Below are 18,070 nucleotides of genomic sequence, written 5' to 3'. Positions count from 1 at the left end.
TGTACATAGAAAGGTAGAGAAATGTAAAGAAGGAGGACGGGGTGGATGGATGATGGCAGCACACAAAACAACCCAAAACCACCTAATCCAACTTCGTGCGAACGGCGAACCAACAAATGAACGAATCGAACCAGCCAAAACAACCAACAACGATAGTCAAACAAAAACAACACACCAACCCAACCGATCGAGTCGACGATGAAGAAGTCGTTCCGTTCCATTCGAGTTTTCCTTTTATTTTTAGTGAGTCAGGTTAGTGTTCGTTGCTGAACCGGAGTTGAAGTCTTTCGTTGTGGATCGACTGAATTTTATCGCACCAACAACAACAACAACTCAACCAGGTCGATTTGTATGAAATCGCTCTCTGATTGTTAGACAAGAGGAAGGTAGATTATGCTCTCGAACTCAGCTCAGCTGGCTCAATTCGAAAGCAACAGGTTTTCTCAGGTGTTCATTGTACTTTGGAACCAGGGGCGCTCAAATTTTATTGTTTAATAGAAACATTGGTGAAGTTCTCAATTGTAAATCTATATCGTCTTATTTGATTTTAAATTAAATTCAAAAGCATAGAAACCAAAAAATCATTGAAAATTAAATAAAACAAAAAACAGGTCAGATTTTCTTTTTTTAATCTCTTAAATTCAGCTTAAAAAATTTCAAACACATAAATAAACAACATGATTAGCCGGTTTGATTTTGCTCAGTTTTTCTAACACGGTTTTTTTTGCCATGCATAAGCCGTTCAACATGTTTTAAGCGAAAATATTCCGAGTTTTATCATGCATTTACGACGGGTTTATACCGCGTTGAAAAAATTTTAGTGTACAAGGTACAAAGCAATTAAACAGTCTGGGAAATAAAAATAACAGATAACTTTTTTAGAACTTCGAATTTTTTTCGCATGTTTTTCAACATTCATTTTCATCTTGTCTAATCCCTGAAATTTCAACTAACACAGTTGGATTTATTTCTCTTCATAACAGATAACATTTCAGAATACGTAAAAATTTTTAAAAATTATCAAATACATAGTATAAAAATAACGGAAACGGATATAAATCAGGAAGTAATTTAAATAAAATAAAATAAAATTCTTAAACATAAGAATAACATAAAGTAAATAACAGTAAATAAAAAATAAAAAGAGAAAGAAGAGAAATAGAAAGCAAACAGAAGAAAAGAAACAAAATAAGCCAAAAAACGATCAACATTTTTTTTATAAATAAAAAGAGAATTAAAACATTATAAAAGTGAATAGAAAATTTAAGAAAGTATTTAAGGAAATTTAAGAAGAAACAATTTATAAAAGAAAAAAAAACAAAAGAAAAACAGTAGAAAAAATTTCACAAAATACAAAATAAACTAATTAAAAAAGAAGAACCAAGATAAGAAAAAAGAGAGAAATTAAAAAACGAAAAATATAACAGAAAAAGGAAAATAGAGAAAATGAAAAAATCTGTAAGAAAAAAAAACAAAAGAAGACAAAAATAAGAAGAAAAATCAACATTAGAAAAAAAAAGTTAAAAAAAAGAAAATCATAAAAATTATAAGGAGAAAAATTAAGAATAATGCAATAAAAAAGAAAAGAGAAAAAAACAGTTAAAAAAATATTTAACAGAGAAAACAAAGAGACAGGAAAATATTTCAAAATAAAAATAGAAAGAGAAAAATTCAAAAAATTAAAACGAGGAAAATAAGAAAAAATTTGGAAAAAATATAACAAAAAAATAAAAATAGAAAATAAAATTAAAAAATGAAAAATACAGACCCCATTTGTTTTGGCAACATTCGAATTTGGCAACATTCGATTTTGGCAACATGGTTTTAAGAAACAACATGACTTTTTAGTTTTCGCTATTACAGGACCAATATAATTTAGACAAACATCAAAAATACGTTTTTACGTTCAGAAATGGGGATTAAATACAACAACAAAAACATTTTTTTTTAAATTTATTAAGTACTCAAAAATTACAAAAAGATGAAAAAATCAAAAAATTAAAAAAACAAATACATACAAACGAAAATCAAGTAATGACAAAAAAAAACTAAAGAATGATGACGAATGAAAAAAACACCAAATATGATAAAAAATAACAAAGATTATAAACAAAACAAGAATAGTGCAAAACGCATCAAAAACATGAGGAAAAATAATAAAAAAATGACTAAAAATGGTCGGAAATCTAATAAAAATAACGTTAATGATAATCAAAATTGTTATTTTGTAAAAATAACAGAAAAAAAGAAAAATATAAAAAAATTGAAAGAGAAAAATATAAAAAAAAATAAGAAGAGAAAATATAAAAAATAAAGTGAAAATTTTTAAAAAAAACTTAAAAGAGAGTAATATAAAAAAAATTAAAAAAGAATTTTTTTTTTTTAAATTCAAAGAGAAAAGTAAAAAAAAAATAAAAAGATAAATATTAAAAAAATCGATAGAGAAAAATATTACAAATAAATAAAAAGAGAAAAATATAAAAAAATAAAAGAGAAAAATATTAAAAATTTAAAGAAAAATAAAAGGGAAAAATATTTAAAAAAAAAAATAGAAGGAAAAAATATTTTAAAAAAAATAAAAAAGAAAAATATTTAACAAAAATAAAAAAAGAAAAATAAAAAAAATTAAAGAGAAAAATATTTAAAAAAAAAATAGAGAAAAATTTAAAATATTTTAAAAAGAGAATTCTTAAAAAATTTAAAACAGAAAAATATAAAAAATTTAAAGGAAAAATATATTAATAAAATTTAAAGAGAAAAATAAAAAAAAAATAAAATGGAAAAATATATACCTATTAAAAAATAGAAAAATATTAAAAAAATTAAAAATGATGAAAATATGAAGGAAAATATAAAAAAAAATTAAAGATAAAATAGAAATTACTATGTTGACCTCCAATCAAACAATTTATTTAAAAGAAACGAAATTGGTTTTCAATAGTTTTCATTGTTTAAATAGTGTGAGAAATGAGATTTTAGGTTTTATAACTGCTAATTGAATTTTGATGGATTAAAAAATATATAATTAGAAAAATTGAAATCAATATGAATAGAAATAAAAAAAAGTAAAACTGAAAAAAATATCCAAAAAAAGAAACACAAAAAAGGAGATGAGAAAAAAAATCGAAAGTGGAAAATCTTAAAGAGATAAAAATTTAAAAAAAATTGAAATTTATGAAATTAATTTGCGGCTTTATCGGTGAGGGTTAAAGAGTTGAAATGAAAGACGGATAGAAGATCAGAAGAAAATGTCTAAGGTGGTGAAAAGAGCGAAGAGCATTTGGAATAGAAGCTTGACCACATACTAAATTCTTTGTCCTGCACCAATTAACTGTGTTGAAGAAGTAGTACCCAATAGAACCATCCATAATTAACTGAATCGAAAAATGTAGTGCCTCCTCTATTGGGTACAATACAGTTAATTGGTGCGGGACAAAGAATTTAGTATGTGGTCAAGCTTCTATTCCAAATGCTCTTCGCTCTTTTTACCAACTTAGAATTTTCTTCTGATCTTCTATCCGTCTTTCATTTCAACTCTTTAACCCTCACCGATAAAGCCGCAAATTAATTTCATAAAACAAATTCACGGTGATTTCTCTTCTTAAAATAATAAAAAGAAATACAAAATAAAAAATTAAAAAAAATTTAAAAAGTGACAAAATTAAAAAAAAAAGTAAAAAAAAAATGAAAAAAATAAATTAAATTTTTAATCGAATAAAGGACAGATAATAAACAAATTAAAAAGAGAGAAAATAGTTGAATAAAAAACTGCAGAAAGAAAACACTGAAAAAAATATAGGTAAAAAAACACAATAATAACGAGGAACAAATTAATTTAAGAATAAAAATAACGCAAAATTTAAATAATGAAACGGATTTTACAAATAAAAATTAAAGACAAAAATTTGGAATTGAAACTTGAATACGTCTTCTAAATTTTAAATTTTATTTTAAAATCTTAATATGAAGGTTGATTTTAAACTTTTTATCATAAACCCGATTCTATATTGATAAATCTATATCAAATTAAAAATGAGCACACAAAAAGCAAACCCACAAACGATGAAACGGTCGAGATCGAAATAAAATCCGATTTATTACGAAATTTGCGAACTCCTGGCCAAAAGCTATTCTCTTTCTCTTGATCTTTACTCATTCAGTGACGATCATTCATCCATTCATCTGAGATGGCTCGAGCGCCAAGAAAGAAAGCAATGCAACAACTGGCTCGATCTCCGGTGCCTTTCTTGCCACGGTTGCAGACCGTAGTGAACCGTGTGCTGGATCGGATTGCGTTCCGCCGTTTTCCGTAGTGAAATTTTGTTTTACCGAAAAAGTGAGCCATAATTGTTAGTGAAATTTCTCAAGTTGGCTGCCGGAATTTGCTGGATGTATCCCTCTTAGTTTTTAATTCTTATAAATTGAGTTTTGGGAGTTTTACAATTGAAGACAAGGAAAAGCCTTTCGAACGGAAAACCCTTCGTTAACTAACCGAAGAACTTAGCCTGAGGGAAAATCACCCGAGGCGCTAAGAGGAAGTGAATGAAATATGTACATCGCAGGAAATACACAAACAGCAAAAACAAAAATCGCATCGAGTGAGAGTGAAAGTGCTTTTTTCCCTGCTTGGTGCTGATCGCGTCGCCACCTCTATAGCTTGGTGGAGAGTTAGGAAAAGGTCATCTGCCTGGTGATCTCACTCTTTCTCTCTTGCTTTTGCGGATTCACTGGTGTGACGGACGCCTAACTGGTGGATTGCTTGCTCATTGCGAACTTGCGTCGAAGATCTGCAGAAGAATGTTGAATGGCGTTGCTCTTGAGATGCTGTGAAGAGTGATGGTCTGATAGTGGTGAATGGTGATGCTGGTGGTGGGCGGGAGAGATATGATGGCGTAACTTTTCCAAGCGCTCCGAGATGGGAAATGCAATTTACTTATGCAGCATCAGCAGCAATAACAAACAGCATCAGTGTGATGGCAACAGGTGTGAATTTTGTCGAGTGTGGGAAAAAGTACGGTGGAAATGCTCTGTTACTATACTACTTCACCATCAGCTTCGGTTGGTTGGTGGTGTAATTCCGTGATGATGATGATGATGATGATCGTGATTGAGTGATTAGCAGCAGTGGCTCTCCGACACCAATGAGATAACCGAAAAAGGTCATTGTAGTCGGCTCGGTCGGAATTGTGGAAAAAAAATAATTATTCGGATCAGCAAACTCGTCATAATTCAAATTTTGAAAGCTGAAAGAGGGTCATGCAACGGATTAAATGTTTGTTGAAAAACGACTAATCCTGCTAAAAGTTAAACGGAACAAGTTTATACATTGAATTTTTTACGTGTCTTTGGAATAGTTGAGTCAATTACAATAATGAGGTAGCACAAAAATGTTCAGAAACAAATGCAGAAAAAATAACTTCAATTCTTCCAATAAATGTGATGCAATTATAGGTCTGATTGCAAATACCTGTACTTGAAGGTTTGGAACTATTTTGGAAGATAAAGGATTGCATGTGTACGATTTTTTAATGTTTTCAAGACATTGAAAACAGCGCCCTTCAAACACTTATGACTTATTTTTGTTGATAAAAACGGATTAGATTCTATTCGCCGATGATTGTTACGTCTAAGGGCTTCTCAACGCTCAAGTGTGGAATTACTTACACAGCTCTGATTGGATGCACTTCAGGGTTTGCTCGCGAATCGGAAATACCGGAAAAACCTTTGGAATTTCGTTGCTTCACCGGGATACCGAGAAAAAAAACCGGAAGATTCAGTACAATACCGGGAAAACTGTTATGGTTGGAAAAATTTCACAAATTTCAAAAATATTCAGCCTAACCGACTCGTGCATTGCTAATCGAAGCACATTGACTACCTACTCTTCGATGATTTGAAGAATGTCAAGCTTAAAAAAAAATCTTTTAAAACACGTTGGCTTATCCATCCAAAAAAAAACGAAAAAAAAAGATTCTCAGATGAATAAAATTACTTTCGTTCTGTTGTCTGACATTTTTTTACTCTGTGTGCTTTACAACACATCTATTTAGGAGAAATCCAAATCATATCGCCAGTTTCCTTAAACTGAGAACCCTGATTTAACCGGATTCAATTTTTTTTTTTGTAGAGCGTTTAGACCCCCATTATCGACATATGTACTGTTTTTTTTTCTAGGAATTTAACCGGTTTGTGTTATTCTTAATCCATTGGCAGATGAACCTAGTTTGATTCGTAAGAAGCTTCTAAAAGACTATACATTTCGAAGTTCGAATCTTTTTGCCTAATACTCCTGTCAAAGTCAGTTCATTAAACCCCCTTTTTGGATTAGAATCTGTGGCATCTTTCAATTTGGGATGAATCATCCCAGAGGATTAAAAGCCTGAAAAAAAAGCTTTTTTGAATTCAAACAACACCCAAACAAATCAAATTTAAAAAAAAACCTTAATACATTATTTAACTTCCAGTTTTCAACAGCTTTGTTGCCCACTCATGAAAATAAATCAATCAACTATAAAACTCGTAGAATTTGAATACCGTGAAATGAAAAAAAAAAAGTGATTTTCAAACTTTCACGGTTCTTAAACAATGCATTTTTTAAGTTGTTCCCTCAGCAATTTTTTTGCCTAATTTTTACCATACTTAAATAAACATATTTTCTGCCACTCACACGTTTATTAAAAGAAAATACAACAGATGCAAATTTAGAGGTAAAATTGCGATTTTTTGATAAACCAAATGAAACTGAGAGCCTTAGCTATATGGACTCAAGTTAAACAAATATTTTCTTAAGTTTTTTTTTTCAAACTCGAAATTAAGTTGTTTTGGTTCAAAACAGTCCTTTAGTGGCAGTCCTCAATTTTGAATTCGACTGGGCAACCACAAACTTAAATTCTGACTAGCATACTCAAAACTAAGCTCGACAGCTGAACTCCAATTTGAACTTTTTTAATGCCTTTATTCGAAGCTACTCAAAATGCAGTTGGGCAGCCCAACTCGCTGAGTACATTCAGTTCAACATACACAAAAGTGTTCAATTTTCAGTTCATTAGGTCGATATCAGTTTTGCTCCCTCGCCGAAGAAAAAATGGGATTAGTTTAAGTTCGCAGTTCGAACTCCGTTTTGAACCATCGCGTCGCAAGGAGGGATAATGGAACTCAACTTTACAGGGTGTTCAATAAGTTCGTAAACGCTTTTTAACCAAATGGTGTGGTAAAGCCGTAGCCTAACTTTTTTTTTTAAAGTAATTTGGTGCTATTATCAGACAAACTATTCTTTGTACCGAAGAATTAATTTTCATTAAGTGTTTGTTTTTCATTTTTATTAAGTGTTCGTTTTTCATCAGCCTTTTCACACCACAAGTACTAGTACAGGCAAAAAATCCAATTTATTGACCAAAATAAATAGTTTACAGGTCACCTAATTTACCTCCTTTGGTCAAATTCTCATGATCATTGATGATGTAGAGAATAAATAAGTACAGAATTTCTAAACTCGTCTCATATAAACTCTATTTTTTCGTATTATGTGTGAAATGTCGAAAAAGTAGCTACGTGCTAGCTGATTTTCATCAATAGGCTTATCAACGTGATGGAGCATAGAATAATTGCATATCATAAATAGATGAAAACCATTAAATATGTGCTTGTGTATTAAGTTTACATTGGTCATTAATGGATTTTTTGGCTAATTTTGCATGTAGTGTTTGTTTTTCTAGGTCATTTTACACAGAATAATACAGGTTTTTGGGAATATAGGCTCAAAATGAAAAGTGCCTTGCCCTTCAAACATTGCTCTCTTGGATTGGTTAGTTATATCGTACATGTTGTCGAGAATAAACAAGTACCTACAGGAAACCTATTTTGACTCTCTATAAAAATCGTCAGCATTCTTATGGAGAACGAATTTTCGATAATAGAGGAGCGTGCCGCATGCGAGAGAGCACTGAAGCTCATATAATTGGTTTAAGGTAAAAATTTTCCTAAACAAAAGGTGTGATTGACCATTATTGAATTACCTTTCCATTTGATTAAAAAAAAGTCGGTTCAGTTGATTTTGAATTACCGTTAGATATTTTAATTTGTATTTGAACTTATTGAACACCCTGTAGTTCAAAGAATCCAACTGTGTTTTTTACCACGGTCAAAACAGCACTTTAGTGCTGCACTTCAGTTTGACTTTGAATTTTTGAAATCGTCACAAATTTTTAACAAACTTTGTTTTTCGAATAATCTTCAATTTATGTACGTACCAGTAGCTTTAAGAAAAAATAAGAATACACGAGTTTTTGAAAAAATCTCTTTCTTCATGTGATACATTTCCGACTATTTTAAATATAAATTCAACATTTTAATGTAACTCTGGGAAAATTTTACATAAACCAATATTTTTTATTTGTTAGTTAGCTCTAAAGGTGAAGATTTTTTTTTTGAAAATTGTTAAAAATTCAAAATCCGTTAAATAAACTTTATCGAAACACAGTTTCCTTACTTTTTTTAAATATAAACAAACAAGAGCTTTTTTACAATCAAATCCAATCAACCAAACAACAGTAAAGCCTCGTCCACACCCGGCAACTTGAGCTGCGATTTCCGTTGCTGATTTCCGTTTACACCTTGGTTGCTTAAAGGAGCATGAGGTCTCCCATACTTGTCGCGAGATTTGAGACATTGCATCTCATCGTCTAGTTTTAAGTGTAAACATGAACAAGTCGCAGCAACCGAAATCGCAGTTTAAGTTGCCTAGTGTAGACTAGGCTTAACATTCTTTAGAATCTTTGCTATCAGGTTGAACCAAAAAAAAACAAGAATAGCTCAAAATATCTTCTGGTAGACTTCCACACATTTTTTCAGTAAGTGGAACAGGCCTTCGACGCTGCTCGCTACTACAACTCTTCACCGTATTTTCTTCACCAACGCCAAAATTTTTAAAAACTAAGCCGTTTCACTACCATTAATTGCTCAAGTAAGGTCAGCAGCAGCATTTTACAGCCAAAAAAAGTCTTCAAAAAATTTTCGGCTTTTTTCATTGAAAAGATCAAACCTGTGTCCCCGGAAGGATCCCCGTTGCGGTTTTTTTAGTGTAACTTCAAGAACAATACTGCTAACAACTCAGCACCGGATCCTTCGTAACGTACATAAATATTGAAGTCGTGTACAACTCAGCACTTTGGTCAAGATGGATTCACTAGGCTTCAGTAGGCTTGAAGCTTGACGAATTCCGCAAAATCGACCATTGCCATTGTAAAAAGCTGTTTTGTATTTCGCTTTTGGTGCTTTAAAGCACCTGTATATGTAGTCTATTCCTGGGTCTAATTTTTACAAGAATTAGAACTACAATATAAGATCCAATCCAGTGGAAAAAAGGCAACCTAATTCGTGATCTATTAACTATCAAAGTGTTTAGAACTGCGTAAAACTGGATCCAAATCTGCTAAGTTTTAGACCAATCCTTATACCAATTCTAAAAAAAAAGTTGAGTCGGAACTGGTAAAATGGACCACCATTGGGAATCTGAGCCGTACCGGATTTGTCTCAAATTATTCATACAATATCTGGGCAGTGAAGAATATACCGATCAATTTGGAATGCTTAACCTGCGAAAATAAACGATACTCGAAGTTTCCATCTGTGCTTATGTTGATAAAGCGATACTTGTCAGCAAGGTTGCCAATGAGCCAGATTTTTCAGAATTTTTTTAAGCCCATCCTAATAACCTGGTAATAAGCTTCCTATTTTACTCTAAGGCCGGAACAAAATTCAAATCCTTCTTTTGTCACTCGGAGTTAGATCATTGCAAGGGGGATAATAAAATAAAATGCAAAAAAAAAAACAATCATTTGGAATAAATTGTATGAAAGCTTGCGTGCATTAAAATTGCAAACTATATTATTGCACAAAACCCATATATCAAGTAATTTTTGATCGAAAAATTTAATAAAATCAAGCATACAATGATAAAACTCCCATCTTCCACATTTTTTTTTTGCTCTTGTAATCTTTCAGATATTTGAAATTTTTTCCTAAATTTCAATAAAATATTTCAAACTTTATTTATTCCCCCCTTCGGGTTTTTGAAAATTTCGAAGGGAGGGGGAGGGGGGTGACAGAAAAAGAAATTGATATTTGTTCTGGCCTAATTTTTGGAAATTAGCCTGATTTTACTTGATTTCTGTATTATTACGGAAAATGATCTTTATCAATACTCAGAATGATATACTAAAACCTGATCTAAAACATTGAATAGTGGATTGGAGCCTTTCTTAAATGTTTTAAACTATTTTTTATCCATCATAATTCGAAATTCTAAATCTGAAATTTTAAAATGCGCCATCGGTCTTCTGCTTATTTTCTTATCCTAAAATCTCGTCTGCATACCAACCCATATAAGTATGGTTTCAAAGTTTTTTTTTTTAACCTTTTTTCGGTTTATTCAATACTGCAAATTATTTTAGGCTACATATTTGAATGCAGAAAACAAAAATTCAATTTGCAATTATGAAACCTCACAATGATGTAATAAAAATAATCTCAATGTCTTATACCATTTAAAAAATAAAAACAATTAGAAAAAATAATTTTGTTTTCTGGCATAAATCTCTTACTTTGAGGTCAATAAAATCATTTCCATCGATAAAATTTTTTTCAACGTGTTTATGCAGTAGAGGGTCAAGTTATAATTCTCCGGGCCAGGCTTTCTAAAATTTGGTATTAAATATCCGGGCTAACCCGAATAAAACTTGCAACCGTAGTCTATACTACAGTGAGCGAAATAAGAATAGCACCACTATATGTTTCGCTTGTTAAAATATGAATGATTGAAAATTACGAAAATTTTCTTCCACAGATTGTTCTGAATTGCTTAACGGATAAACCTAGCATAAGTTTACTTTTTTTGGACGTAGCAATTGGCGTTGAGGACCAATAATGTGGAAAAAGGGTGCGAAATAAGAATAGAACCACTTGAGTTTTTCTAACAAAACAAGATTTTTTTCACAAATTTACTGAGTAAAAGTGAATAATAATGCTTCTTCGAGTTATTTGAATAGATAACTGCATTTTAGGAGTTTTCCAGAATTCCAAAGGTTTTCAAAGGTTTCAAAATGGGTGTTTTAAGAGATGCTCCTCTAGCGTTAAGGAATTAAAAATTTGAGCTGTAATTTTTTATCAAATTACTAACTTTCTTCATAAAAATGACGTGAAATGATGAAACAAACATTCGAGATTAATTTTTAATCAGAAAAAATAGGTTGGAAATCAAAAACTTTGATTTTGTTCAGTAAACAAAACTTTTTTCCAGTTTCAAGTCGTAGATTGCAGCACTATCTTGCAGTTAACAACAAATTTTGTCTCAATATTGATTTTCCAGGTTTATTTAGGCCCATATTCATCATTTTGAGGTATTTTCCCATTACAGTTTTGTGGAAGTTCACGCTGCAGAGAGCTTTTCCGGATTTGCAAAAGAATCACCAGCACAAAAATGTACAACCGCCGAAATTCCTGCTCATCTCAACTTCCAATTCAATTGCAAATCATACCAATAATACTGCTAGCCGTCTGGTCCATCAAGCTGCATCCCAAAATATAACTTTATTCTGATAATCGGTCCAAAAAATTCACTTTTAGTGACCTTGATGCAATTCTATTTTTTTTTGGATTTAGTGATCTTAGAATTTCCAAAGCGTTCACACGATACATGTATTTATTTATAGACCAAAATCGTCCAGCACTCCCTAATTAATCCCAAATATTCGAAAATGGGCATGAATTTGGTTTAATGGCAAGATAGTGCTGCCATCTATGACTTAAAACTAGAGAAATATTGTTTGATTATTAAAAAACATTTGTATTTTTGAATCCCAACCTGCTTTTTGGATTCAAACTCAGCCTCAAATCTATGTTTCATCATTTTACATCATACTTATGAATGTTAATGAAGAAATCAAGCAGTTTGATAAAGTTTCATAGCTCAAATATCTAATTCCTTAACGCTAGAGGAACATCTCTTAAAACCCCAATTTTAAAACCTTTGAAAACCTTTGGAACTCCTAAAATGCAGATATCTATTCAAATAACCCGTAGAAGTTTTATTATGCACTTTTACACAGTAAATTTTTAAAACTAATCTAGTTTTTGTTGGAAAAACTCAGGTGGTTCTATTCTTATTTCGCACCCCTTTTCCACATTTTTGGTCCTCAACGCCAATTGCTACGTCCAAAAAAAGTAAACTTATGCTTGATTTATCCGTTAAGCAATTCAGAACAATCTGTGGAAAATTTTTTTCGTAATTTTCAATCATTCATATTTTAACAAGCGAAACACATAGTGGTGCTATTCTTATTTCGCTCACTGTATAACAATCTGTTTTTGTAAGAAATGCGAAAATGGTCATCAGTGATTTTGTAGCTTTTCCAGCATTACTCTTGAAAGGAGGAGTGGTCTGATCCGTAAGAGGGAAATTTCCTGTATATTATAAATTATCTAAACATTTGATAAATAAAATACAACTGTTATTGTATCAATGTTAGCAGCTTACATTACTGAAACAAAAAGAAATTATCTGCATATTCGGTCGAATATACGGCTCAATCATTCGGTGAGCCGAATATTTAACTTAACGAAAATTTTCATGATAGGTTCGTGGAAATATGTTTCTGTTTAGAAAGAACCTTGAAGAAGATTTGAGCGCCGATGTGGTCTAGTGGATAGGCTGGCGCGAGTCTGGTTCTGGTTTGCCAGGCGTACTGGGTTCGATTCCCGGTATCGGCAAGAAAACTTTTGGGTTCGAATCCCATAAGTGGCCGACAGGTAAGATGTGTTTCCTCATATAACTGACTATATAATAAGAATGATCAATCAGTTGCCAGCTGGCCAGGTATATACACGGATGCCGGAATACCTGTAAGTAAACTAGCCCACCTGATTGACTCATTCTTCCAAAATAAACGTACATCAACACGATACATTCATCCATAACAGTTCATACGAAGCCATGGGGTCCGGGTATGGTGTACGCGTTGCATTGGAGATTTTCCGAACATAATAATCTAAAGAATGCATGTGAGCACATACTTAGGCAGAAACTGCGGTGAATCCGTGCACCCATGGTGGATAACCAACATACATACATACAGAAAGAACCTTGAAGAAGATTTTAGCCATAACCATATGTGGTTCTTGTTTCCGTTTTTTATGGAATTACTTCTGATTAGTATGATCTTCATCCATCACCGGAGTTTGTGAAATACTTTTTAAGACTTATACTCTGATCATTATTTCTCATATATTTTCGCCGAAATCTGCATATAATATTTTCAGTTAAAATGAAAATCTGGTGAAATCCTTTACGGGTGGACTATTGACCCAATAATTCTAGAAAAAAAACCTACTTTCCCCTGTTAACGCAGCTATGTGGCATTTATTCACCCTGCGTACTTATGCCACAAACCGGAGACCTGCGGACATGACATTCGTTCATTGAGAAATCAAGACAAGTCCGAATAGGGCATCATAATATATGCATATTTACCGTCATCAAAAACTAGAGCATTCCAGGTAATTATCCGTAATGTCGGAGCTGCTGAACTATTTGTGCTACTACACTGCTTCCTCGGTGCATAACTGAAAGCCGGAATCCTGTCCACTCCAACAGAAGAAATACTAGGTACCTACTTATCTACATATCGTCGTCCACTTTTATGGCTCGATCGTGTGACACGCGCAAATGAAAGCAAACGCAAAGAAGAACCTCCTTATGCATACCTACTTCAAACATGCGCATTGAATCCCAGTGTTTTTTTCTGTTGAACTTCGTCGAACGTGATCGTCTCGGATATTTTTTTATATTCTTTGATTTGTGGTGGATTAAATATTTGAGCAATGAATCGGATGAAGCGGACAGAAAACGAAAATATTCCTAATTCGACCGCGCTCTGTATGCAATAAGTGAAAAGTGAAATCGAAAGTACTGCCTGGGTTTACGATGGATGTACGATTTTGCCATTGTGTGTGGCTTTTGCATACCGATAGGCTCAGTGACTCAGTTGATGTGGCGGCCTAAAGGGGCATGAGAACCGAAAATAAATCCAGTGAATTCGAAAATTAAATAGTCAACATTGTTCATTGGCTCGTAATACTGACAATGTACGTGAAACAATAATACGCAATCATGTCATGCGTTTCCCAATGAAGATCGTAAAACGTTAATAAAAGTCGAATTTCTTTTTTATTATTTTTAAATAACTTTCGATAACAGCCCATGAAGTGCATACTACTTGCGCAGTAGACGTCGCGTGTTCCATCTTCGTCGATTACGATTACCAACAATCGACAGCCATATATTCCAAGCAAAAACAATGCATCGGCAGAAAAAGAAATAAAAACCCATTACCAGATCACACAAGCGGAAGAAACGCATTACCGAAAATTGATAATTGATACTCACCTTCGGCAAAAACCATCGAAAACGAAGAGACCTGTCAATGCTAGCCAAAGCTAGCTAGAATTTGGAAACACTCGAAATGGACGACAACGAGAACTACTTGGAGGTAATGTTCTAGATAATTGCATTCCCAGTTACAACACCGGTGCTAGACATCAATTACCGTAAAGAGCAAGATCATTTGGCGATTGTTTGGCACAATTAGTATCAGAAATTTACTTCCTGGACACTAGTGGATAAAGTGTGTTTGTTTTAACTTTCGACTAACATAAACATTCGTTTTATTTTGTCTATTTCAGTACTCCAAAATGAACTTCTCCCAGTTTTCGTCTCCCTTCGGTGGGGCGCTGACGGCGAATCAGTTTACGGCGGCGAAGTTCCCTCCAAATTTGACTACGGCCAACGGGCAGGTAAGTTTGACAGTTTAATAATTAATAATTGGTTTGGAAACTGAATTACGCCAAGTTGATAAACGTGGGGATAACAGAACGTGAGCTGCAATATGAAAAAAAAACTAATTCCGAACCTCATATTGTGAAAAATTTTCTAGAGACACTAGACCATCTTAAGATACGTAATAGAGATTCGTCACGTAACGAAACTTCACTCCTTGCTAAAGGGGCAGATAACTTGACAATTCATGATATTTTTCTGGAATCGACAAGCAAAATCGGTTTAACCCTTCATTTCATGATTTTTTATTTTTTCTTGAAAAAATTCTCAATAGTAGGCAATGATGAGTACATGAAGGGAAAAATAATGAAAAAATATTATTTTCTCATATTTCCAGGATTTAGCCAAAATATTAATTGTTGCAAATTTGCAACAACATGAAATGGTTATACTTTTTCTTTCCTCATACAAGACAGCTAGAAATAAATGCTTATTATTAATTTATCCAGCACTAATCGTAGTTAAAGCTCAAGAACTTCATAAACCTAGAGTCTGGACACAATTTAGCTGAGGTTATTACCTAAGTATGTTGGTTATCCACCATGGGTGCACGGATTCACCTAAGTTTCTGCCTAAGTATGTGCTTACATGCATTATTTAGATCAATTAGTTCGACAAATTTCCAATGCAGCTTACACTATATCCAAACCCCATGGCTTCGTTTGATCTGTTATCGAGTAAATGTATTACTTATGTTGATGAAAGTATATTTTGAAAGAACAAGTCAGTCAGGTGGGCTAGTTTACTATATGAATTCCGGTATCCGTGTATATTTAGCTGACCTGGAAAACTGATAGAACATTCTTATACATGAGAATTTAAAGGAAGCACATCTTACCTGTTGGCCATTTATGTGATTTGGACCTAAAAGTTTTCTGCCGATACCCGTAATCGGACCCATTACGCCTAGCATACCAAAACCAGACTCACGCCAGCGTATTCGCTAGCGGCTAGACCTCCCAGGCACAGTATTATTCTAGAGAGCTGGGGGGGTAGTTATGCGATAATATTCATTACGTTTGCTTGAAGGTGCTATATGGAAAGCTGAAACGTCTTTCCAATACAACTTTTTTGAAAAAATAACCTTGTCAAAATCAATATTTTGACAATAACATTCAAGCTTTGGACTTTTTTTTCACTTTTTTTCAGTAACTTCATTTTTTGTGAAAAGTTTAATGGTATTCTTCGTGCTCATAGTTTTTTAGCGCAATATACAGCAATCTAGAAACAAGTTCATTCTCGGCTAACAACAATGTTTGAATGATAAAACCTTAAAATTTTTTATGAAAAAATGATATTTATGCATGGTATACTTAGATTCAAAGAATCAAGTAACTTGAAAATCAGGAAATACAAATTGTTGAAGAAACAAGTTGCGTTTTTTTCTTCAAACACCTACAATAAAAAACCAAAAAATATTTTTATTATTCCTTAATAATAAAAAACCCGATGGATAAAATGCATTAAAAATGATTTTATCCGTATAACATTATAACACCATGATGATTAAATTCGTACTGAAAACACTAAAACTGTTATCATAAATACTATACAAACGATAAAAAGTATTTGAAGAACTTTATGGGACTAATGTTTCAAACTAGGGTATAACATTATTAAGTTGTGAGCAGAAAAAAAATGTTAATTATTATTTTCTAAGAATTTGAAAATATTTTCTACGAACAAATACAATCTTTTACGGGGATCATAAAATTATATTTAAAATCATCCTTGGTTGCATTTGAAAAATTAAAGATTCAAATTATTAATAAAAACACTTTAACTACTCAAAAGTCACAAATTTGTACTAAATGTGACGCATGGTTGATGATCTAGCCAATAGAATTTGTTCTTGGTTTTCTCCAATATTTTTACAGTTGTCAGCCTTTTTGCTCAGTTAGAGGCTTATTCATCTGCATTATTTCAAAAATATCACGACAACATGATTATATAACATTAAAAATAATAATACTTTCATCAGGAATCACATACACTGTTTAAACGATGAAACATTAGAAAGCACACTTTGTAGCCCATAGACCTAACTAAAGGTGCTACCGTTGCATGAGGTTGCAAATTTGCAACAATTAATTAAAGGCCGTTATATCAGACAAAAAATCAAAAAAATCTTCAAATTGTATTCAATTGTGTTAATTGCATTACTGAAAATGCGAAAACAATTTTTTCAGACCAAATTTTTTTTCGCAGTGTGAATTGGACTAGGTCAAAACTCTGAAAAATAAGCCTTTTTAAATATTTCATATTTTTCAGATTCAAGTTGGTCTAGTTTCTATCTGTATACTCAAATAGTCATTTTTTTAATTCAACGTAATCTTGAAGTTAGAAATATTATTGTCCTGAAGAAAAAAGTTGATTCTTTGGTTTTCTGCTAAAGTTACAACAGCTTTAATTAATTGTTGCAAATTTGTTACTTTATGAAACGAAGGGTTAACATAAAATTTGTCTGCCATCAGAACACATCCGTCTCAAAATGTCAGCACCCGGATGTTCAGCTAACTAGTCATGAAACTGGGCCTTTTGTTTTTTGGGGTCAGTTGAGTTGTCTAGATAGATTAGAATACTCACTAGCTATGAGCACCATTTCATGCATCAAAACGGATTCTGTTTCGGAAATTGTTAAAAATGACAAAAATGGTTAAAAATATTTGAAGGACAAAAATGAGAAAAATGACAAAAATGACAAAACTGACAAAACTGACAAAAATGACAAAAATGACAAAATTGACAAAAATGACAAAGATTACAAAAATGACAAAAATGACAAAAATGACATAAATGATAAAAATGACAAAAATGACAGAAATGACAGAAATGACAAAAAAACAAAAATGACAAAAATGACAAGAAATTACAAAAATGACAAAAATGACAGAAATGACAAAAATGACAAAAATGACAAAAAATTACAAAAATTACAAAAATGAGCAAAATGACAAAAAAACAAAAATGACAAAAATGACAAAAATGACAAAAATGACAATGATGACAAAAATGACATGAATGACATAAATGACAAAACTGACAAAATTGACAAAAATATTATAAATGATAAAAATGATGAAAATGACAAAAAAATGAAAAAGTGACATAAATGACAATAGAGAAAAACATGACGAAAATGACAAATTATGACAAAAATGACATAAACGAGAAAAGACA

The 18,070-nt window shown here is 32.0% G+C and overlaps 1 long non-coding RNA gene across 1 annotated transcript; it reads left to right on the top strand.

Moving 5' to 3' along the window:
- Nucleotides 1-2,797: 2,797 nt before the first annotated feature.
- LOC129751827 (uncharacterized) lies at nt 2,798-14,850 on the top strand. Its single transcript, XR_008738800.1, has 3 exons — nt 2,798-14,139; nt 14,252-14,543; nt 14,737-14,850. It is a non-coding gene; the product is annotated as an uncharacterized LOC129751827 (long non-coding RNA).
- Nucleotides 14,851-18,070: the final 3,220 nt, after the last annotated feature.

The sequence above is a fragment of the Uranotaenia lowii genome, chromosome 3 (genome assembly GCF_029784155.1).
Source record: "Uranotaenia lowii strain MFRU-FL chromosome 3, ASM2978415v1, whole genome shotgun sequence".
NCBI lineage: Eukaryota > Metazoa > Arthropoda > Insecta > Diptera > Culicidae > Uranotaenia > Uranotaenia lowii.
Note: the sequence above shows the minus strand (reverse complement) of the source record. Positions and strands in the feature narration are given on the sequence as shown.